Source organism: Dermacentor andersoni, chromosome 9 (genome assembly GCF_023375885.2).
Source record: "Dermacentor andersoni chromosome 9, qqDerAnde1_hic_scaffold, whole genome shotgun sequence".
Lineage (NCBI taxonomy): Eukaryota > Metazoa > Arthropoda > Arachnida > Ixodida > Ixodidae > Dermacentor > Dermacentor andersoni.
This window is the reverse complement of record NC_092822.1, coordinates 21,773,934-21,789,169: the sequence shown is the minus strand read 5'-3', so window position 1 is coordinate 21,789,169 and position 15,236 is coordinate 21,773,934. Positions and strand designations below refer to the sequence as shown.

The following is a 15,236-nucleotide window of genomic DNA, read 5'->3' as shown; positions in this document are numbered from 1 at the left end:
TTCTCCTCCTCTCCTTTCGCAGCGCGCACGGAACGGGTTTCACCTGCACGCCTAGATAGCGCACACACATCCGTGCAACCACGGCGCCTGCCGCCACGCATACATGCCGGCATACTATATACCATATGCATGCCCGCGCTTGATATATTTACTCGCGCCTAGCCACAGCCCAGCTGCGGTCAGTTTCACTCTTCTCCTTCTTCGTTTTGCTTACTTCCTCTTTTTTTTTTTTTTTTTTTATCTTCGGGCGGGGCGGAGGAGATGCGCCACTTGCGAACGTCTAGTACGCTATGCAGTTCGGGAACGTAAATATAGCGACTCTCACGCGAAGCTTCGTTTCTCGGTTCCCGCTCGTGGCGGAAAACAAAGACGCAGTTCATCGTTCCGGGCCTCTCGATCGCTCGTTCGAATAACGCGGCGGACCCGGCCGGGAACTGCAGAATCATGCAGCAGCAGCAGCAGCAGGGCGGAGGATAAAGCATCGAGTTCGGTGGTGTTTTCTTTCTTTTCTTTTCCCTGCCCCGCGCGATCGCAATAAAATCGCGAGCAGTACGGACGCCAGATTCGGACGTGCAGCCTGCGTCTGTAGGTGTGGGTTTGCGGGATGAGGGAGAGGGAGTTAGCAACGCGAATTAGCCAGGTGTACAGTCGAGAGCGAAAGTTTGGGGACCAGAGGTGCCACTAAAATGTTTTTTTTTTTTCTTCGCAGCTTATGGGCATAAAGGCTGACAATTAAGAGCTATACTGCCTACGTGCGCCCGCTTGACCAGCGTCATGCATTAAGACAATTTCACGTTGCACGGCTGTGCTAGATTTTCGTCTTTTTTATTTTTTTCTGGTGCCGTATTCTCAAGACATTGCTCTCGACTGTACGTAAACCACGGATCGACCAATTCGATTTCACTTCAGTTCTCGCGCATTTACTACGGCTGCGCGTTTTACATAGGCATCTAAGGGATATAGGCGTGTTATCGAAGTTGAAAGCTACATATGCCACGAGGGTGACTCAGCGGATTATGCTTCCAAGCACGGGATTGTGCATGTAGTTGCTCGGACGCGTGGCGACTGCATTTTGGTTGTGATGGATATAGTGCAAACACCCCAACCCGACTAATGTGTAGACCAATGTTAAAGAAACTTCGGATTACTCCCACAGATTTATCTACACAGTTTATTTTACTTAATCCCAGCGTATAGCTCTCGAGCCGAAGATTCGTGAATTATTACTGTTGTGAAAGCAAGGAGGTTAAAGAACAACTGCTGGAGTGGAAGCTCCCGTAGCTCCTTACATGGAATGGTGAAGCCAATGCTTGCCCCTCCTTCACCTGAAATGCAGCCTTGTCGGGTGAGGTCCGCTTACATATTAAGTGATTGGGCTCTGTTATTGTAATGCTAGGCGAATTTGAAAATAAAAAGCTGGTTGTTCCCAACGAAAATAGTAACTTCTGAATATTGATGACGTTCTCCCCAATACAGTATGTCAGGACATTCAGATTCCACACCAAAGCTACTAATTAATACAGAGATACACGTAGATAAGTATCTGTCTGGTAAAATAAGCCACGATTGACCAAGGACGCTGATTAACTCGTGAGAACTGTGCAAAAAGCGCTTCTTCACCATCTTTCTCGTTTATTTACAGTTTTATCTTGTCCCTCCCCCCCCCCCCCCTCTCCCCATCCTGTGCGCGTTCACCTTGAGGACATAGTCTCCACTCCAGCAGTTTTTCTCTAACCTCCTCGTGTAGAAGGTAACGTCCTGTAAGAACACGGGTAGCTGACCTTTCTTGTAGCTTCGTTATCTCCCTTTTCGTGAAGTAGAGCGAGCACTCGGCAAAACCACACGCAATCAGCAGACTTCGCCAATTAATTCCTTCGGCCCTGAGTTCATTTACTGCGACTGCGCAGCTCGCTTAATTCACAACAGACAATGCCATTTTTTTCTGAAGAGCAACTGCGATGCACGCAGTGTCGTGGTAATCCGCTACAGCGCTGCCCGCTGTAGCCTCCGTAATACAACTACGGACGCCAAGAAGGGGGAACAGAGGTACCCGATTTCTTTCTTTTTATTCACAGTCATACGAAACCAACAGACAACAAAGCCAAGGAAAGCAAGAGGGAAATTATTTGAAATTTCATTTTTCAAATTAAAGCGCTGAAATAAGGTAAAGGGAAACGAACCCACAGCCTCCGCGTTTATAAACGTGCGTTGCGCTGCGCGCCGCCACACTCTACCTGCGCTCATGCGGGTGCGGCTCACAATCGTTCTCGCACTTCCTGCGGATCACGTGACGTCTAACGTTCGGCGCGTTGTCGATACCGCGAAAGCACGGCCACGGCGCGAACGCAATTCGAGCCTCCAAACAATCGGAACAATTGAAATAATAATAATAATAATAATAATAATAATAATAATAATAATAATAATAATAATAATAATAATAATAATAATAACCTTGTACTTACAAGTGAGTCGTCAATCCAGCACATGAAGCTGGCCCCATTCATTTACTCCCGAGGTGCCCTGCAGGTATCACAGACAAAGATCATCAGAATAATTCAAGAGCTGGTGGGGTGAGATATCGAGTCGTAGAGATGGAGATAAGGTGGCTCTGGCGTCTCAAAAGAACAAAAAAAAAAGAAAGGCACCACCGGCCAGAACTGTTGGTGGCCATACCCGTATGTAGATTAATATACACTATACACCGTATACACAGAATTTCTTTAGGTTAAACTTGTTTTCTTTCTTTTTGGCGGTGACGAACAGGGCAGACTGCGGCCAGAGTCAAGGCACGCAAACATCAACGACGAGACTTATTGACCGGTGCTTTAAGCCAAGGCGGAGTCGCAGTGTATCTTTTCCCGTTCGAGTGGAAAGAGAGGAAGGAGCTCGTCTCCGCGTACTGCAGCAGCCGTTCGCGCCTATAATGGCGCGATTCGATAAAAGGCCACTCCACGAGACTCGCGAACGTCTGCAGTAGCAACTCGGCGCGCTCAACAAAAGGAACAATGGCCGCGCGCCAGGCTCAAGCCTCGTCGTCGTCGCCCCCATTGAGTGATCTCGTCTACAACAGCTTCATCTCCGCCGCGTTGTGTGTCTGCTCGAGCGTGCGAAGTCGTACGCGGAAGCTACGTACGGCCGCTGCTTGTGTGCGTGCTACCTGACTCCGCACGGTCCTAACAGACCGAGCGCGCTTTGGCGACTAAGCAACGCTTAAGCCGCTGCCCCCACTAATACGGCGCACCGCTGCGGAAGCTGCGTGTGTATACAAACGGCGTCGCTGAATCGGAAGGTGGATGATGGAGCCCAATAACGGAGAATTCTATATAGCCTGTCCGTGAAACTGGTTGCCGTTTTACGGAATACCGAAAGGGCAGGCAATGCACGAGAAGGAAAGAGACATTACGCAGTTCAGGAATTTCTTTTTCAGGTTTGATGCTTTGTTAGCTCGAACAACGAATCTTAAGGGGAGATAATATAAATGCGTAAGAGAGGTAAATATAACGAGATTTGGTGGCATCAGCCAACACTCTCTCTCTCTCTCTCACACACACACACACGCGCACACGCACACACACACACACCCGTGTATCTGACGACCTCAACTCAACTAGAGCACACAATAGAGGAGATGAATTCAGTTAGAGCACGCAGAGCGAAAATTGCCACTGCCACGTTCTACATAGCTGCTGGTGGGAAAAAAAAGATGGCCACGTTGATCTAAAGGTATCGGCGTGTGTGCGTGCGTGTGTGGGTGCGTGTCTTTCGACGAGGACACATGTGCAAATATAATAAAGCTTTCTTAACAAGCGAGTTGTGACATCGACAGGGCACGCATTGATGAGGAAATTACGAAGGTACTGAAGTGAAATGACAGGGAGACCGACAAGTTCCTCGCCGGCATAGCATGCATGGTTTACATATCTTTAAAGGCGGGTGCGCGTGTTCAACACCTTTGTCATAATAATCACTGTCGCCCTCATCACCTACTTTGTCATCATCATCACGATCATGATCATCATCATCATTTATGCGCACTGGAGCACGAAGTCATCTCTCAGCGCTCTCCAATTGTACATGTGTTATCACAACCGACTCAGCCTATGCCCGCAAATTTACTAACCTGGGCACAAAGTTCTTATACTAGATCTGTTCGTAAGAACAAATGCTACCAGCCAATACTATCTAAGGCGGCCGTACAATGGCAAACAGCTTTTTCCGAACGAAATCGTTGTCAATTCGGCTTCTGACCCCTGCAACTAATATGCTTTACCGGTATCGCCAGAAGAATAATCAGTCCGCACCCTTCAGAACCGCAGATGGCTTTGGTCTGTTAACGCAACCTATACAAGCCATCGCTTCAAAGGTGCACTATATACATTCTCCTGTGCATTCAGACACACTCGCAGTTTCAGCAACGCTGCACGGATTACTGCGAGCGTAGACAAAAGGCCTCCGTTCGCGGGCCCCCGCCTAACACAATAGCCAAAGCGGCACGCGCTACGAACTACTGCCCGCTCCCGTTGATATATTCGCTAATGATGACTTATATGGCGCTAAACGTCGCCTGTGCGTACGCGCGGCTGCGTGAATGGAGCAACGGGCGCAACCAGACCGGGCACGACTTCTATATGCACTCTGCTATACATCGCATATTATTTTAAATTTTGTTTCTTCACTGTTTTGCCGGTCACAGGACGGCTTCAATTCGTGCACGTGCGCACGTCTTTCCGGAGACAAATCAACAGAAGCACCCGCTCGTCAGTCAGCCATTCCATCAATTCACCGACCCCACCTACTGCCACAGTGACAAACCACCAATCAGTGACAATCAATCAATCAGATCGATTGAACTAGACCACTATCAATCAATAAGCTAAGCATATCAGTGGATTGCTGAAGCTGCCCATTCGCCAGCGTCGTATAATGTTCCAGAACGGATGCGCCACTGCGACGCATGGAGTGTGAAAGTAGACACAGGTGTAGTATGCAGTACTTCTCTGCGCACGCAACTTTCGACAACGCTGTTCCCTCGACAACAGTCGCACATCGGCTTCGTCCTCGTGGCATCGACAACTAATGGCTACTATTAGGCGACGAGTCTGAGAACCCGAGCGTGCTCGGCTCATCCGCTGTTGCTCCTGCTGCATACCTCGCTAACTGAAACAAGCTTCGCACCAGTTTAGATTGCAGCATTGCGCAGGATATGCGTGTTTTATTTACTTACTTACCTACCTACCTACCGATTTACTTACCTACCTACCCACCGATTTACTTACCTACCTACCCACCGATTTACTTAGCTACCTACCCACCGATTTACCTGCCTACCTACCCACGTACCTACCCACCCACCTACCCACCCACCCACCTACCAACCTACCTACCTACCTACCTACTTACTTTCACTCCCCTTCCCTCTTCCCCAGTGCAGAGTAGCAGACTAGAGCGCACTAGCTCAGGTCGACCTCTCTGTCTTTCCTATCAATAAATCCAATTTTCAATCTACTTACTCTCACTCACTCAGTTACTTAATCTTTTTATCAGTGAAATGTCATGTTGCTACTTTCTGCGCAAACTCATTTGCAAAAGAAGGGACCACTACCAAAGCATGCAGGTACATTAAGGTCGACCGCAAAACTTTGGCATAGGCAGGACGCGAGTGCTTATACACTGCGTCACGCACCTCCGCTGCCCACGCTATTTGTTGCATGCAGACTCCGACCTAACGTTCACCTTGGTTCACAGTCAACACGCGTGAAACGCAAGCCGAATCGCGAAGATAAGGGTGCACGTAGGCAGCGGGGCCTGGAAAGTGGCCACAGTATAAGTGGCCGAGAAATTCCATCGCTCTTGCTTACAGAAGCGCACGAGATACACTTTCCTTGCATTCTTTTCGAGCAAGAGCTCATTTATTTTTTTATTTTACTGCAGAGCTGCATGCAAAACACCTACAGTGCTACATCACAACGTTATGCTAATTCCAACCTTTTGTCAACCACAGCCGTGGCGCTGAAGCCTGAAAGTTGTGCTTTTACTGCCCAATACTGCTCTCTCTGAGTAGGTATGCATCTCGAAGAGCAAGCACATAACTTCGCGAAAAAAAAAAAAGAACGTGCAGAATTTAAATGATAAATGCAAACGGGACAGGTTCCCATGAAGCAGCACTTGGGTGTTCCCGGTCTCTTAGTAGCCAGGTGGGAGAGGAGGGCAGGGGCAGGGTGCTGTGAATACGAGCACGATGAAAAGTAGCACGTTGACACAGGAAAGTTATCGCTGGCTTTCTCGTTTTGAGGCCCGCGTCTCTAATTCGGTGCAGAACTGTGGAAGCTATAGCATGCGGGCGTCTGCAGCCAATTGGGAGTTGAGCCCAAAAAAACGCGTTCGCAAGGTAACATTCGTGATTGGTCGGCGTCCTGCACTATCGCTCGTGCGAACATTCGCTCCAACAATTGCGTAAGCTGTTCAAAGTTTCTCAAGGCCCGATTAGAGTTCAGCATTGTCGTATGCTGTTTGGTTCATTTTTATTTCTTACCGACTGGTATCCTAAAAGTTGGGAAAAAGAAGAGAGCGAGGAATAAAAGAAAACATTGTTTGCTCAAGCTGCATGGTTAAATGTGCGAAGCCAGATTTGCGTGTACGCGGGGCAAATGATGAGTGTTGTTTGCTCTGGCAAAATCATTTTAGTTTACCTAAGCACATAGACGAGGTGAGGTTAAGAATGATTAGACAGATATGTCCAACAGAGTGTACGAGGTGTCTCAGCTGGATAAACATCTGTTTATTGCGTCTGTAGAGTGACTACATGGAATTAATATAGACGGCAAAATTTATAAATTGTTCAACCTGTGATATCTGCCCATTACTCATAAGAAGAGAGCGCAAAAAAGTGAGAAATGGGCCAGCCAGCGCACGATACACCTTTCAACCAACATTAATTCCTTATTCGTGCCGCCAACCAGGGTCAACCATGCACCAGACAACAGACAACCAGGGACAAGTCCATGCGAAGGTACAGGGATCTGTGAGATGCTCATGGGCAGTCTACAGACTGCTGAAAAGCAGTGGAACTGAGAAAAAAATATGACCTTCTGTATTCAGCCATCCAATAGCTAAGAACGCCCGGTAACACCTCCCTTTAATGACAAACCATACATTACAAAATAAAGAGACGTTCACGGGACGATGGGGGACCCGATCAACAGGGTCACACAAGAAATCTCTCTGGAGACGTCCTTGAAGGCATGTAGGGACTCGCCTTCGTCAGGACAACGTCTGACGAAGTCTCCCTAGTAGAAACGTTGGCTCCGGATACATTTCTCGATTGACCACGGCTGATCACTACGAACCGCGCGACTTACGTGCATCTTCGTGAATTGAATTCGGCGTCTGGTGCAGGAAACAATCAGGCTTGTTCCCATCGTGATGCAGCTAGCTCGACGGATAACCGAATCCACGACCTTGCGCTCTAGTACAGCTGAGCGCCAAAGCTGCAGCTAAATCCCCACCGCAAAGGTTTCTCGCATGAAAAAAGCTTTCCATTGGATGGCGCCTTGGTTGCGGTTTCGTGAGCTATATTACAAATGACGGGAACCAGGTATTACCCGCCGTTGCTGAGCAAGAATTCAGCTTTGCGATTCGTGCGGTCCTATTCTGGACATTAAAGGAAGTAATACATCAAGTCGGAGGAGTCTATTTGTGTACGACGTAACAGCAATAGACATTCAATCACGTATCAGCGCTCGTGTGGCGTCATCTTGACTTTGTGTCGAGTGCGATTTCTTGACGCTTTAAGTAAACATGGACACTGTCGAAACCCACCGTGTTCTCGATTGCGCAATCTCGCCACCTTTTATCGGCTCGTAGCAGGGCTACGCACCTTCCCCGACTGGTTGGAATTCGACAACGCGGCGTGATATGGCAGTGTCCGGGTCCGCGATTGCTAGCTGACGTCAGCTCATGGCTGGACAATCATACCTCGCGATTGTATCATGGTACGACAGAGGATACTCGCGCAACAAGTATTTGAAATACAGATACAAGATACCACCACAATTATTGTATCCGATACGATACTTCCCATTTGTATCTTAAGCTAACCCCATACATTCGCAAACTTATTATAGATCTATATAATGTAGCAGCAAATATGTGAAAGCCACTAGACGCAAGGCAACCCCATTCTTCAGACTTCGTAACAAAACACCACGCAAGAGAAACTTCGATAACGACACTATAGTGGCATCACTATGCGCGAAAGACGTCGCACGCATTGACGTACGCAGCACAGTACGGTGGCTACGAGCGAGTGTCATGGCACGGACGCAACTAAAAAAAAAAAGAAGAAAGAGGCAGGCGGCACGCCGACGTTCGCGCTCTTATTTTTTGTCGATACTGCGCGAGCGCGACCACGTGACTCCCCTCCACCAATAGGGACGCGCAGACCACACCGCCTGCCCCTGTTGGAGGGCTCTGGCGTAAAGACAAAGAATGTCGCTGCCTTGAGTTTTATTCAGGTGGCTAAGTGGCAGCAGCATCAGCTTGAGAAGCTGAGTTCAGCCAACGATTACAGCTTAACACGGTGATGTTGCGCTAGCAGTATCTTGTGTCTTAAGATACACGATGCATTACTTCTTGCATCGGAAATGTAGAGATTGATACAAGTCTTGATAGACGTAACATGATATACAGAGCACAGTGCTGGGCAGTATCTGGGCAGTATCGACACTGGGCAGTATCTTCGATACTGCCCAGCAGTACAAAGCACCCCTCACTGGAAACTTCGACAGCTACGCAGTGCTGGGCAGTATCGAAGATACTGCCCAGTAGTACAAAGCACCACGCAACGGAAACTTCTATAGCTAATGCAGTGCTGGGCAGTATCTGCGAGACTGCCCAGCAGTTCGTCAGCTGCATCCTTCCTTCCGCTGCACGGATTTACTGGGACACTGGGACGACGTGCTCTCGGTGATGTTTCCTCCCCGTGCGCGCGCACAACGGCTTTCTAGTGCTTTCTCAAATGGGTGTAATCAGCAGCGACACCTTTCCTGCAGGGGCTCGCATGCTCGCGACGCGTGCTCCATCCCGACGAGGCCAGCTGGCCCGCCACTTGAGACGAATCTCCACCTCGTGGCCAGATGCTCGTGCCATTTCTTCCTGCTAGCGTGTTGCTCCATGGTTAGCGCGGCTGTGAAAAATTGCGCACGCCGCCTTCTATATAGCGTGGACCACCCTCAGTCCTTCGTATGGGCGCTGAGCTGTCTGCTTGCGTGAGCCGGGTGCTTTCCGCCTTGCTCGCGGCGAACCAGGGGCGTTTTCACCAGTTGCATGCTAACATTACGCTCGCGGACAACTTTCTGTAGCTGTGAAGCGAAAGCTACGGAGGCAAAGCGCGCACAAGTGAGAGCGCTTCTGAAAGAAAGAGTCCCGCGTCTTAATCCACGTTGAGTTAGGATGGGGAAGAGAAAACACAAACACCTTGTTAGCAACAGTTAAATAAGACAGAACACACCGCTGAGTGTGAAGGTTTACTTGTTTTGCGCTTTTTCCCTTCCGCGTCTGGGTAAACGCGAAACCACCGCACGTGGAAACTGCGTCGATTCAGCGCCTGTTGCGAGCAATCAAAGGCACTGTCAACGCTGCCGGACTATACTTGGCGCGGTAACATATGTGTAGCAGCCACTCACCCTTGGCTTTCCCTTCAAAGCCACAGAAAGTTGTCCGCGAGTATAGTGTGCGCACTGTTTTAGCCAAGTTCACCACGTGGCTCAAATGTGCACGGCTCCAGAATTCATCACTCGTAGTATTATAGTAGTGGGCGCTCGCTCACGTGAACTCACTCACACTGACCCACACTCACGCCCGCTTACATAACGTTCACGTCCACTCGCACTCACGAAAACTAATTCGAACCAACACACCGGAGAAGAGTGTGCAGTATCCGTCTGTGTATGCAGACTACGAACACGCGCATAACTCAGATCGCGGGAGTGACAGCATCACCCGCGCCGTCTGCCGATAGCGAGAGGCGCGAGCTCAGCGGGTGCGAATGTATATACGAGCGTGTGCTGCGGAACAAACCGATAACGCGGATATCAGCACGATTCCAACGTGAACGCTGCTGTCGACGTCACAGATTGCAGGATAAGCTCTCGCGAAAATCGAAGCTCGTGGCTCATGTCCTTCACAATACGGACGCGGTCTGAAGTTGCCCAAGAACGGCCGTCTGCTTTTCGCAGCCCACGCTGGTACCATCGCCCACAGGATCGTCGATTATCAGCAGACGTCGCGTGTACGATGTACTTTTGGGCACGTGTAGCTATTGACTGATCTGAGCTCTGCACTACCATCCCCGCGTTCCTGTCTAGAGTATATAGGAAGCCTTTATGCAAGTCTTGCATGAAGGCACGCATCTGGAACACTCGAACACTTCCTACAGGAGAAATGGAGCGGTAAAATGAAAAGTGTGGCACCTACCTAAGTCGGCACGACGCCGTACACCGTTCAGAAGAGGTGTGTGAGCCCTCGGCGCTATAGCCAGATGGTGTTGCGCGGCTGCTTCAGCTTCCTGTACAAGATCTGCCGACGCCATGCCGCTTGGGCGACGAAGTAAACCAGACGATCTTAGGACAGCAGACGACACGTGCCTGTTCACTATACCTTGCTTGAACTCTATGCATGCTCGAACATGGTGAGCAATACATTGCCCGGTCCCCGTCAGCGTTCGATCGCATACGGCCACGGCTGGTCTGGAGCGCGCGCATGCGCAGACCCCAGACTCGCGCTCCAGACCGGCCATGGCATGACATGTATGTATACAGTTGTACTACATATATGTGTAGAACTTAGTCGCATCGAGATAACCGCTGGCTAGGAGGCACCGTGAATGTACAACGCTACATTACAACATGCGATTCCCACGCTCGCTAGGCTGTGCGATTTGGCGCTGCTGTCGGCATGGAAAACTTGAGCTTCCGGTGCCATGTATATCAACATGTGCGCGAGCGTTTTGTTGTTCTGGGATCAGATCGTTCCAAGAGAGCAACTACATACAACTACTTTCAAAGGTAGTTCTATATACTTGTCAAACTAAATAACTGGGCGAGTCGATAGCAGTGAACCACACTTTGTCCTTTTGCACACAAGAGAGACTGCTACATATTCACCGTATATGCATTGTAACCAGCGCGCTTATTTACGGGCGAAGACGTCAGGGAGAACACAGTATACAAGCGCTGTCTGTGTTCTCCCATCGTATTTGTTTTACATGTTGCATCATACTTGCACTTGTTAGCAGCACCAAACAGCGGCACTGCGAAAGTAGCCTACAGACCTCCGAACTCGCCAACAAACGTTACGAGGGGCGCGTTGAAATGTTACTTCATTTTCCTGAACCTTGTAAGCACTATACGCTCATCCCATATTCACTGCCACCAAAATTGTCACGTTTGCGTAAACAGGTTTGTAAACTTGTAGCGGTAACGTCGCCACGGTTACAGGACTGGGTCTGCGCAACGGGCGTCTCGGTTCAGCCTGCAAGTGCGCAACATTCCCAAGCAACTGCGCGAAGCTCGCAATCTGTTCTTGTTCCGAAAGCGGTGGCTGCACAGACAGTGCGGAGGGGGGGGGGGGATGTATTAGCCAAGAAGCAAGGGGGGCTTTCTTGGCGATTACGTGCGGCCGAGTTTTTCCGGCATTTTGTCATTACCAACGCCACACTGGCCGCGAGAGGACGCTTTGGATAATGACTTGACCTTACTCGCGCCCCCCCGCGCCCCCCCCTCCTCCCTTCCCCACACCATAGTCGTTGTCGTCCCAGCTCTCTGGACTGGCAGCAGGAAGAGCAGTTACACTCTCTATCTCGTCAGCTGTTTCGAAACTGTCCGAAAGTTTGGCCCCCGTGTTGGGGCGGCGTAACAACTTGAAGCAAAAAAAAAAAAAAAAAAAAAAAAAAGGTTGCGCCGTATAGCTGCCACTTGCCGGCCACATTCGTTTTCGTTTGCCGTTCCTTTATTATTTCCGTTTGCATAACTTCTCACGCGCACAAAAGAACCACCAGGTGGTGGCCTCTTTCTGAACGAGTTTGGCCCAAGCTCAGCAGACAGACATTAAAGCTCCGACGAGGGCTTTATATGTGGGTGAGCCGATCTCCGGTCAAGCGTATATACAGCGGTGCATGGCCCAATAGATTTGGAGTTGTCGGCAAAGGTCAATTGTGTGGTTTAGAGGTGGCGTCTGTCCATCACGAACCGGGAGGGTGAACGGCGCACCAAACGTCGGCTCCAAGATTGCTGTTAACCACTCACTGCCCGTGCATTGCGCCTTTACGGCGAAGTCAGCTTGGAACGTTTTTTCGCCATCTAGAAAATTTAGCAGAACCCCACCTATATGTACTGTGGCGAGGAAAGCATATGTCGCCTTGAAGAAGAAAAGTCCACTTGTCGAAACGTTGGCTCCTGCTTTTACCTTGATCTCGTTTTGCTAAATATAGCTTGGTGGCAACTAATCACCACTTCGCTTCAAATGTTATGCCCATAAATTCCGTCCACCCTTCCATTCATGTCTATACGGCTGGTGCGTGCATCTGCGTGGGTGCATTTGTGAGCACGTCTCATTCTGGCTGGCTGAAGCCAGCTGCAGCTTTCGCCGTATACTGCGCGGTATTAGCGAACCAAAGTTTTGAAGCTTCGGAGACGTGCTGCCTGAACCATAAAATAACGTTTGACTAACGTCACAGATACGATTGCGCCACGGCAACGAGAAGCAAGCGAAATTTCAATGACCCGTCTATATATACTGTGCTCGGGAGAGGCCTTACATCCCTAGCACGATGCCAGGAAAGAAATACTATGCGAGAACAAGACCGAGGGAAAGCCTCGGTCCAACGTGCCGTTATTTCGGGGACAAGCCCCATCGTCTTCACAACCACCACGTCCGCATTGCCTCGTAGTGTGACGCGCGCAAACGATCGTGGTCAACGGAGCCCGTTTCTTCTCAATGGAAAGGAACGACGGGCGACTATACGGCGTTGCGCGTATATGCATATGCGTTACGCTCACATACATTACCCCGCGGCTAGTCATCATGTAAATACGCTATCTATTCGCGCGCGCGCGCACCGACCACGCCTCGCGCAGTGCGCGACGTTTGCCGTGCACGCGATCCAACCCGGAGTAATATGCACGCGCTCTCACTCGCGCCGCATACGAGCGAAGGTCCCGCGCCGAGCGGACTGCAGATGAAGTGGCCTTTCCCGGGAGGGGGCGACACTCACGCGTAGTAGTGCACGTATGGCCGCAGGGTCCGGCCGCGCGTCGTCGCTTAGTTCCGTGCAGCGGCGACTAAGTTGCGCAACGGCGTCGACAGTATGGGGCGAGTTGGTGGGACGTCACCAACGTCACCTTAACGTGCGATTCAGCACAACACCAGTACACGACACGGAGAAGCAGAACATAAACGGACGAGCTGCACTCGCGACTAAGTTATTATAGTTAGCAGTGTGTTCAATGGGGCTGGTTGGTTCATCTTCAGGACACAGCGCTCTGTCCTGTGCTCTTTACTCGCTCGTCCTGCGTTGCACTGTTCCTGCTTTTATTATAGCTGTACGTCGAAAGAGCTGTCATGCAAAACGAGCACGAATTGTCATTTTGGAAGACTGGAGGGGGGGGGGGGGGGGAAAGCAAAACGTGATAGGATGGATTGGAAACTGGAATGTTTTGTTCCTTTTTTTTTTGTTAAATAGTGTCTTTCATTGTCGTATGGTGGTGTGCCGGTATGTACGTCTATCAACACTGTTTTCATTGGTAATAAAACGTAGTTGGAAGTGCAACGGTTGTCTTGTCCGTTCATTCTGCTTCTTCATTGTGTCGTGTACCGTGCGCAACAGCACACGTTAAGATAACTAAAGGCTCACAGTGGAGGCCATTCTCGCCGCGGCTGTACGTAAATATCAACAAACGCTACACACACGAACACAAGCCACTGTGGCACAGATAAGCATGGTACCTCAATCTTTGGGTATAAACGATATATCGAGTAAAAAAAAAAGAACAGCGTGAGCTTTGCATACGATCTTGTACGGAGCCACCATTTCAGTTCAGCAGGCACCAATTGGCCCAACAGATTGCGTTAATGTACTGTTTCAGCTTCCGTGACATTCACATATTGCGCGCGCCCGGAGTTTGATATTGAAGTGACATAGCTCCATCTACCCCGAGCCTCGTTGTTGAACGAAGTTAACCTATTTGTTGTCGTAGTTGTTGTTGGCTTGTTTTTTTTTTGTTTGTTTGTTTGTTTGTTTGTTTGCTTGCTTGCTTGCTCAGCAGTTAGCCTGTATGCCTTCTGACTCTGCAGATGTTCGGAACGTGTGTGTGTGTTCCCAATAATGTTACCGATTATATACTGGTTACATTGATATGACTTACGACGTTCCACAGGCGAGAGTTATTTGCTCTTGCTTAAGTTAACGTTAGCGGCTTTCTTAACATAGTGTGCCACCACCCCCCACCCACCCACTCCCCCAGAATAAGGTTTCTCTCTATGCTTAATGAGAACCACGGACGTGGTACTGAGGCTCGCGACGAAGTGGTTTTTTTTTGTTGTTATACATAACAGCAATAATGACTTCTTTGTCCCTCTTTCAGTTAAGTGTACCATCAAGTTCGCTAGGCCAGAACATTAATTTTCCAGTGAAAGTTCCCAGGCCCACGCCCTCGCATGCAGCCCAAAGCATGGTGCAGCGAGGCGAGCAACGGCGGTTCTGGATCCGACGCTAGACTACTTGAGAATCCTTCACGATTATATAATGACCAGCGTGCCAAGAGGCGAAGTCTCAGACAGCTAAGACGCGAACGCTGGTGTCTGTCTTCCAGCGCGTAGACCGTAATTATGAACCATTTACTAACTAGCCCAACCTCGGATCTATATGCCACTTGTTAGTTGTGCTCAGTGACTGTGAGTGTCTACGGTGCCTTATGAGGGCCTTGGTCCAGTGGCGTAGACAGGCGGTGGCACACCGGGTGCGTGCCCCCCTGCTCCCCCTTCCCCATGAGAGAGAGAGGAGGTATAAGGAAGGCAGGGATGTTAACCAGTCAAGTGTCTGGTTGGCTACCCTATGCTGGGAGAAGGGGAAGAGAGAGAGAGAGAGAGAGAGTACAGAGACGTGCATAGACAGCCATTGAGTCAAAGCCGCTTGTGTAAACCAGCCGTTCTGAGAAAGCGCAAAAGTGCCTTCACTG

General features: G+C 49.7%; 1 long non-coding RNA gene across 1 annotated transcript in view; it reads right to left on the bottom strand.

Moving 5' to 3' along the window:
* LOC129383785 (uncharacterized) overlaps positions 1-2,763 on the bottom strand; it is a 35,691-nt gene extending 32,928 nt beyond the window's left edge. The window contains exon 1 of the long non-coding RNA XR_008611663.1: positions 2,466-2,763. This is a non-coding gene — a long non-coding RNA (uncharacterized lncRNA). The remainder of the gene's footprint in view (positions 1-2,465) is intronic.
* Between the last annotated feature and the right edge of the window lie 12,473 nt (positions 2,764-15,236).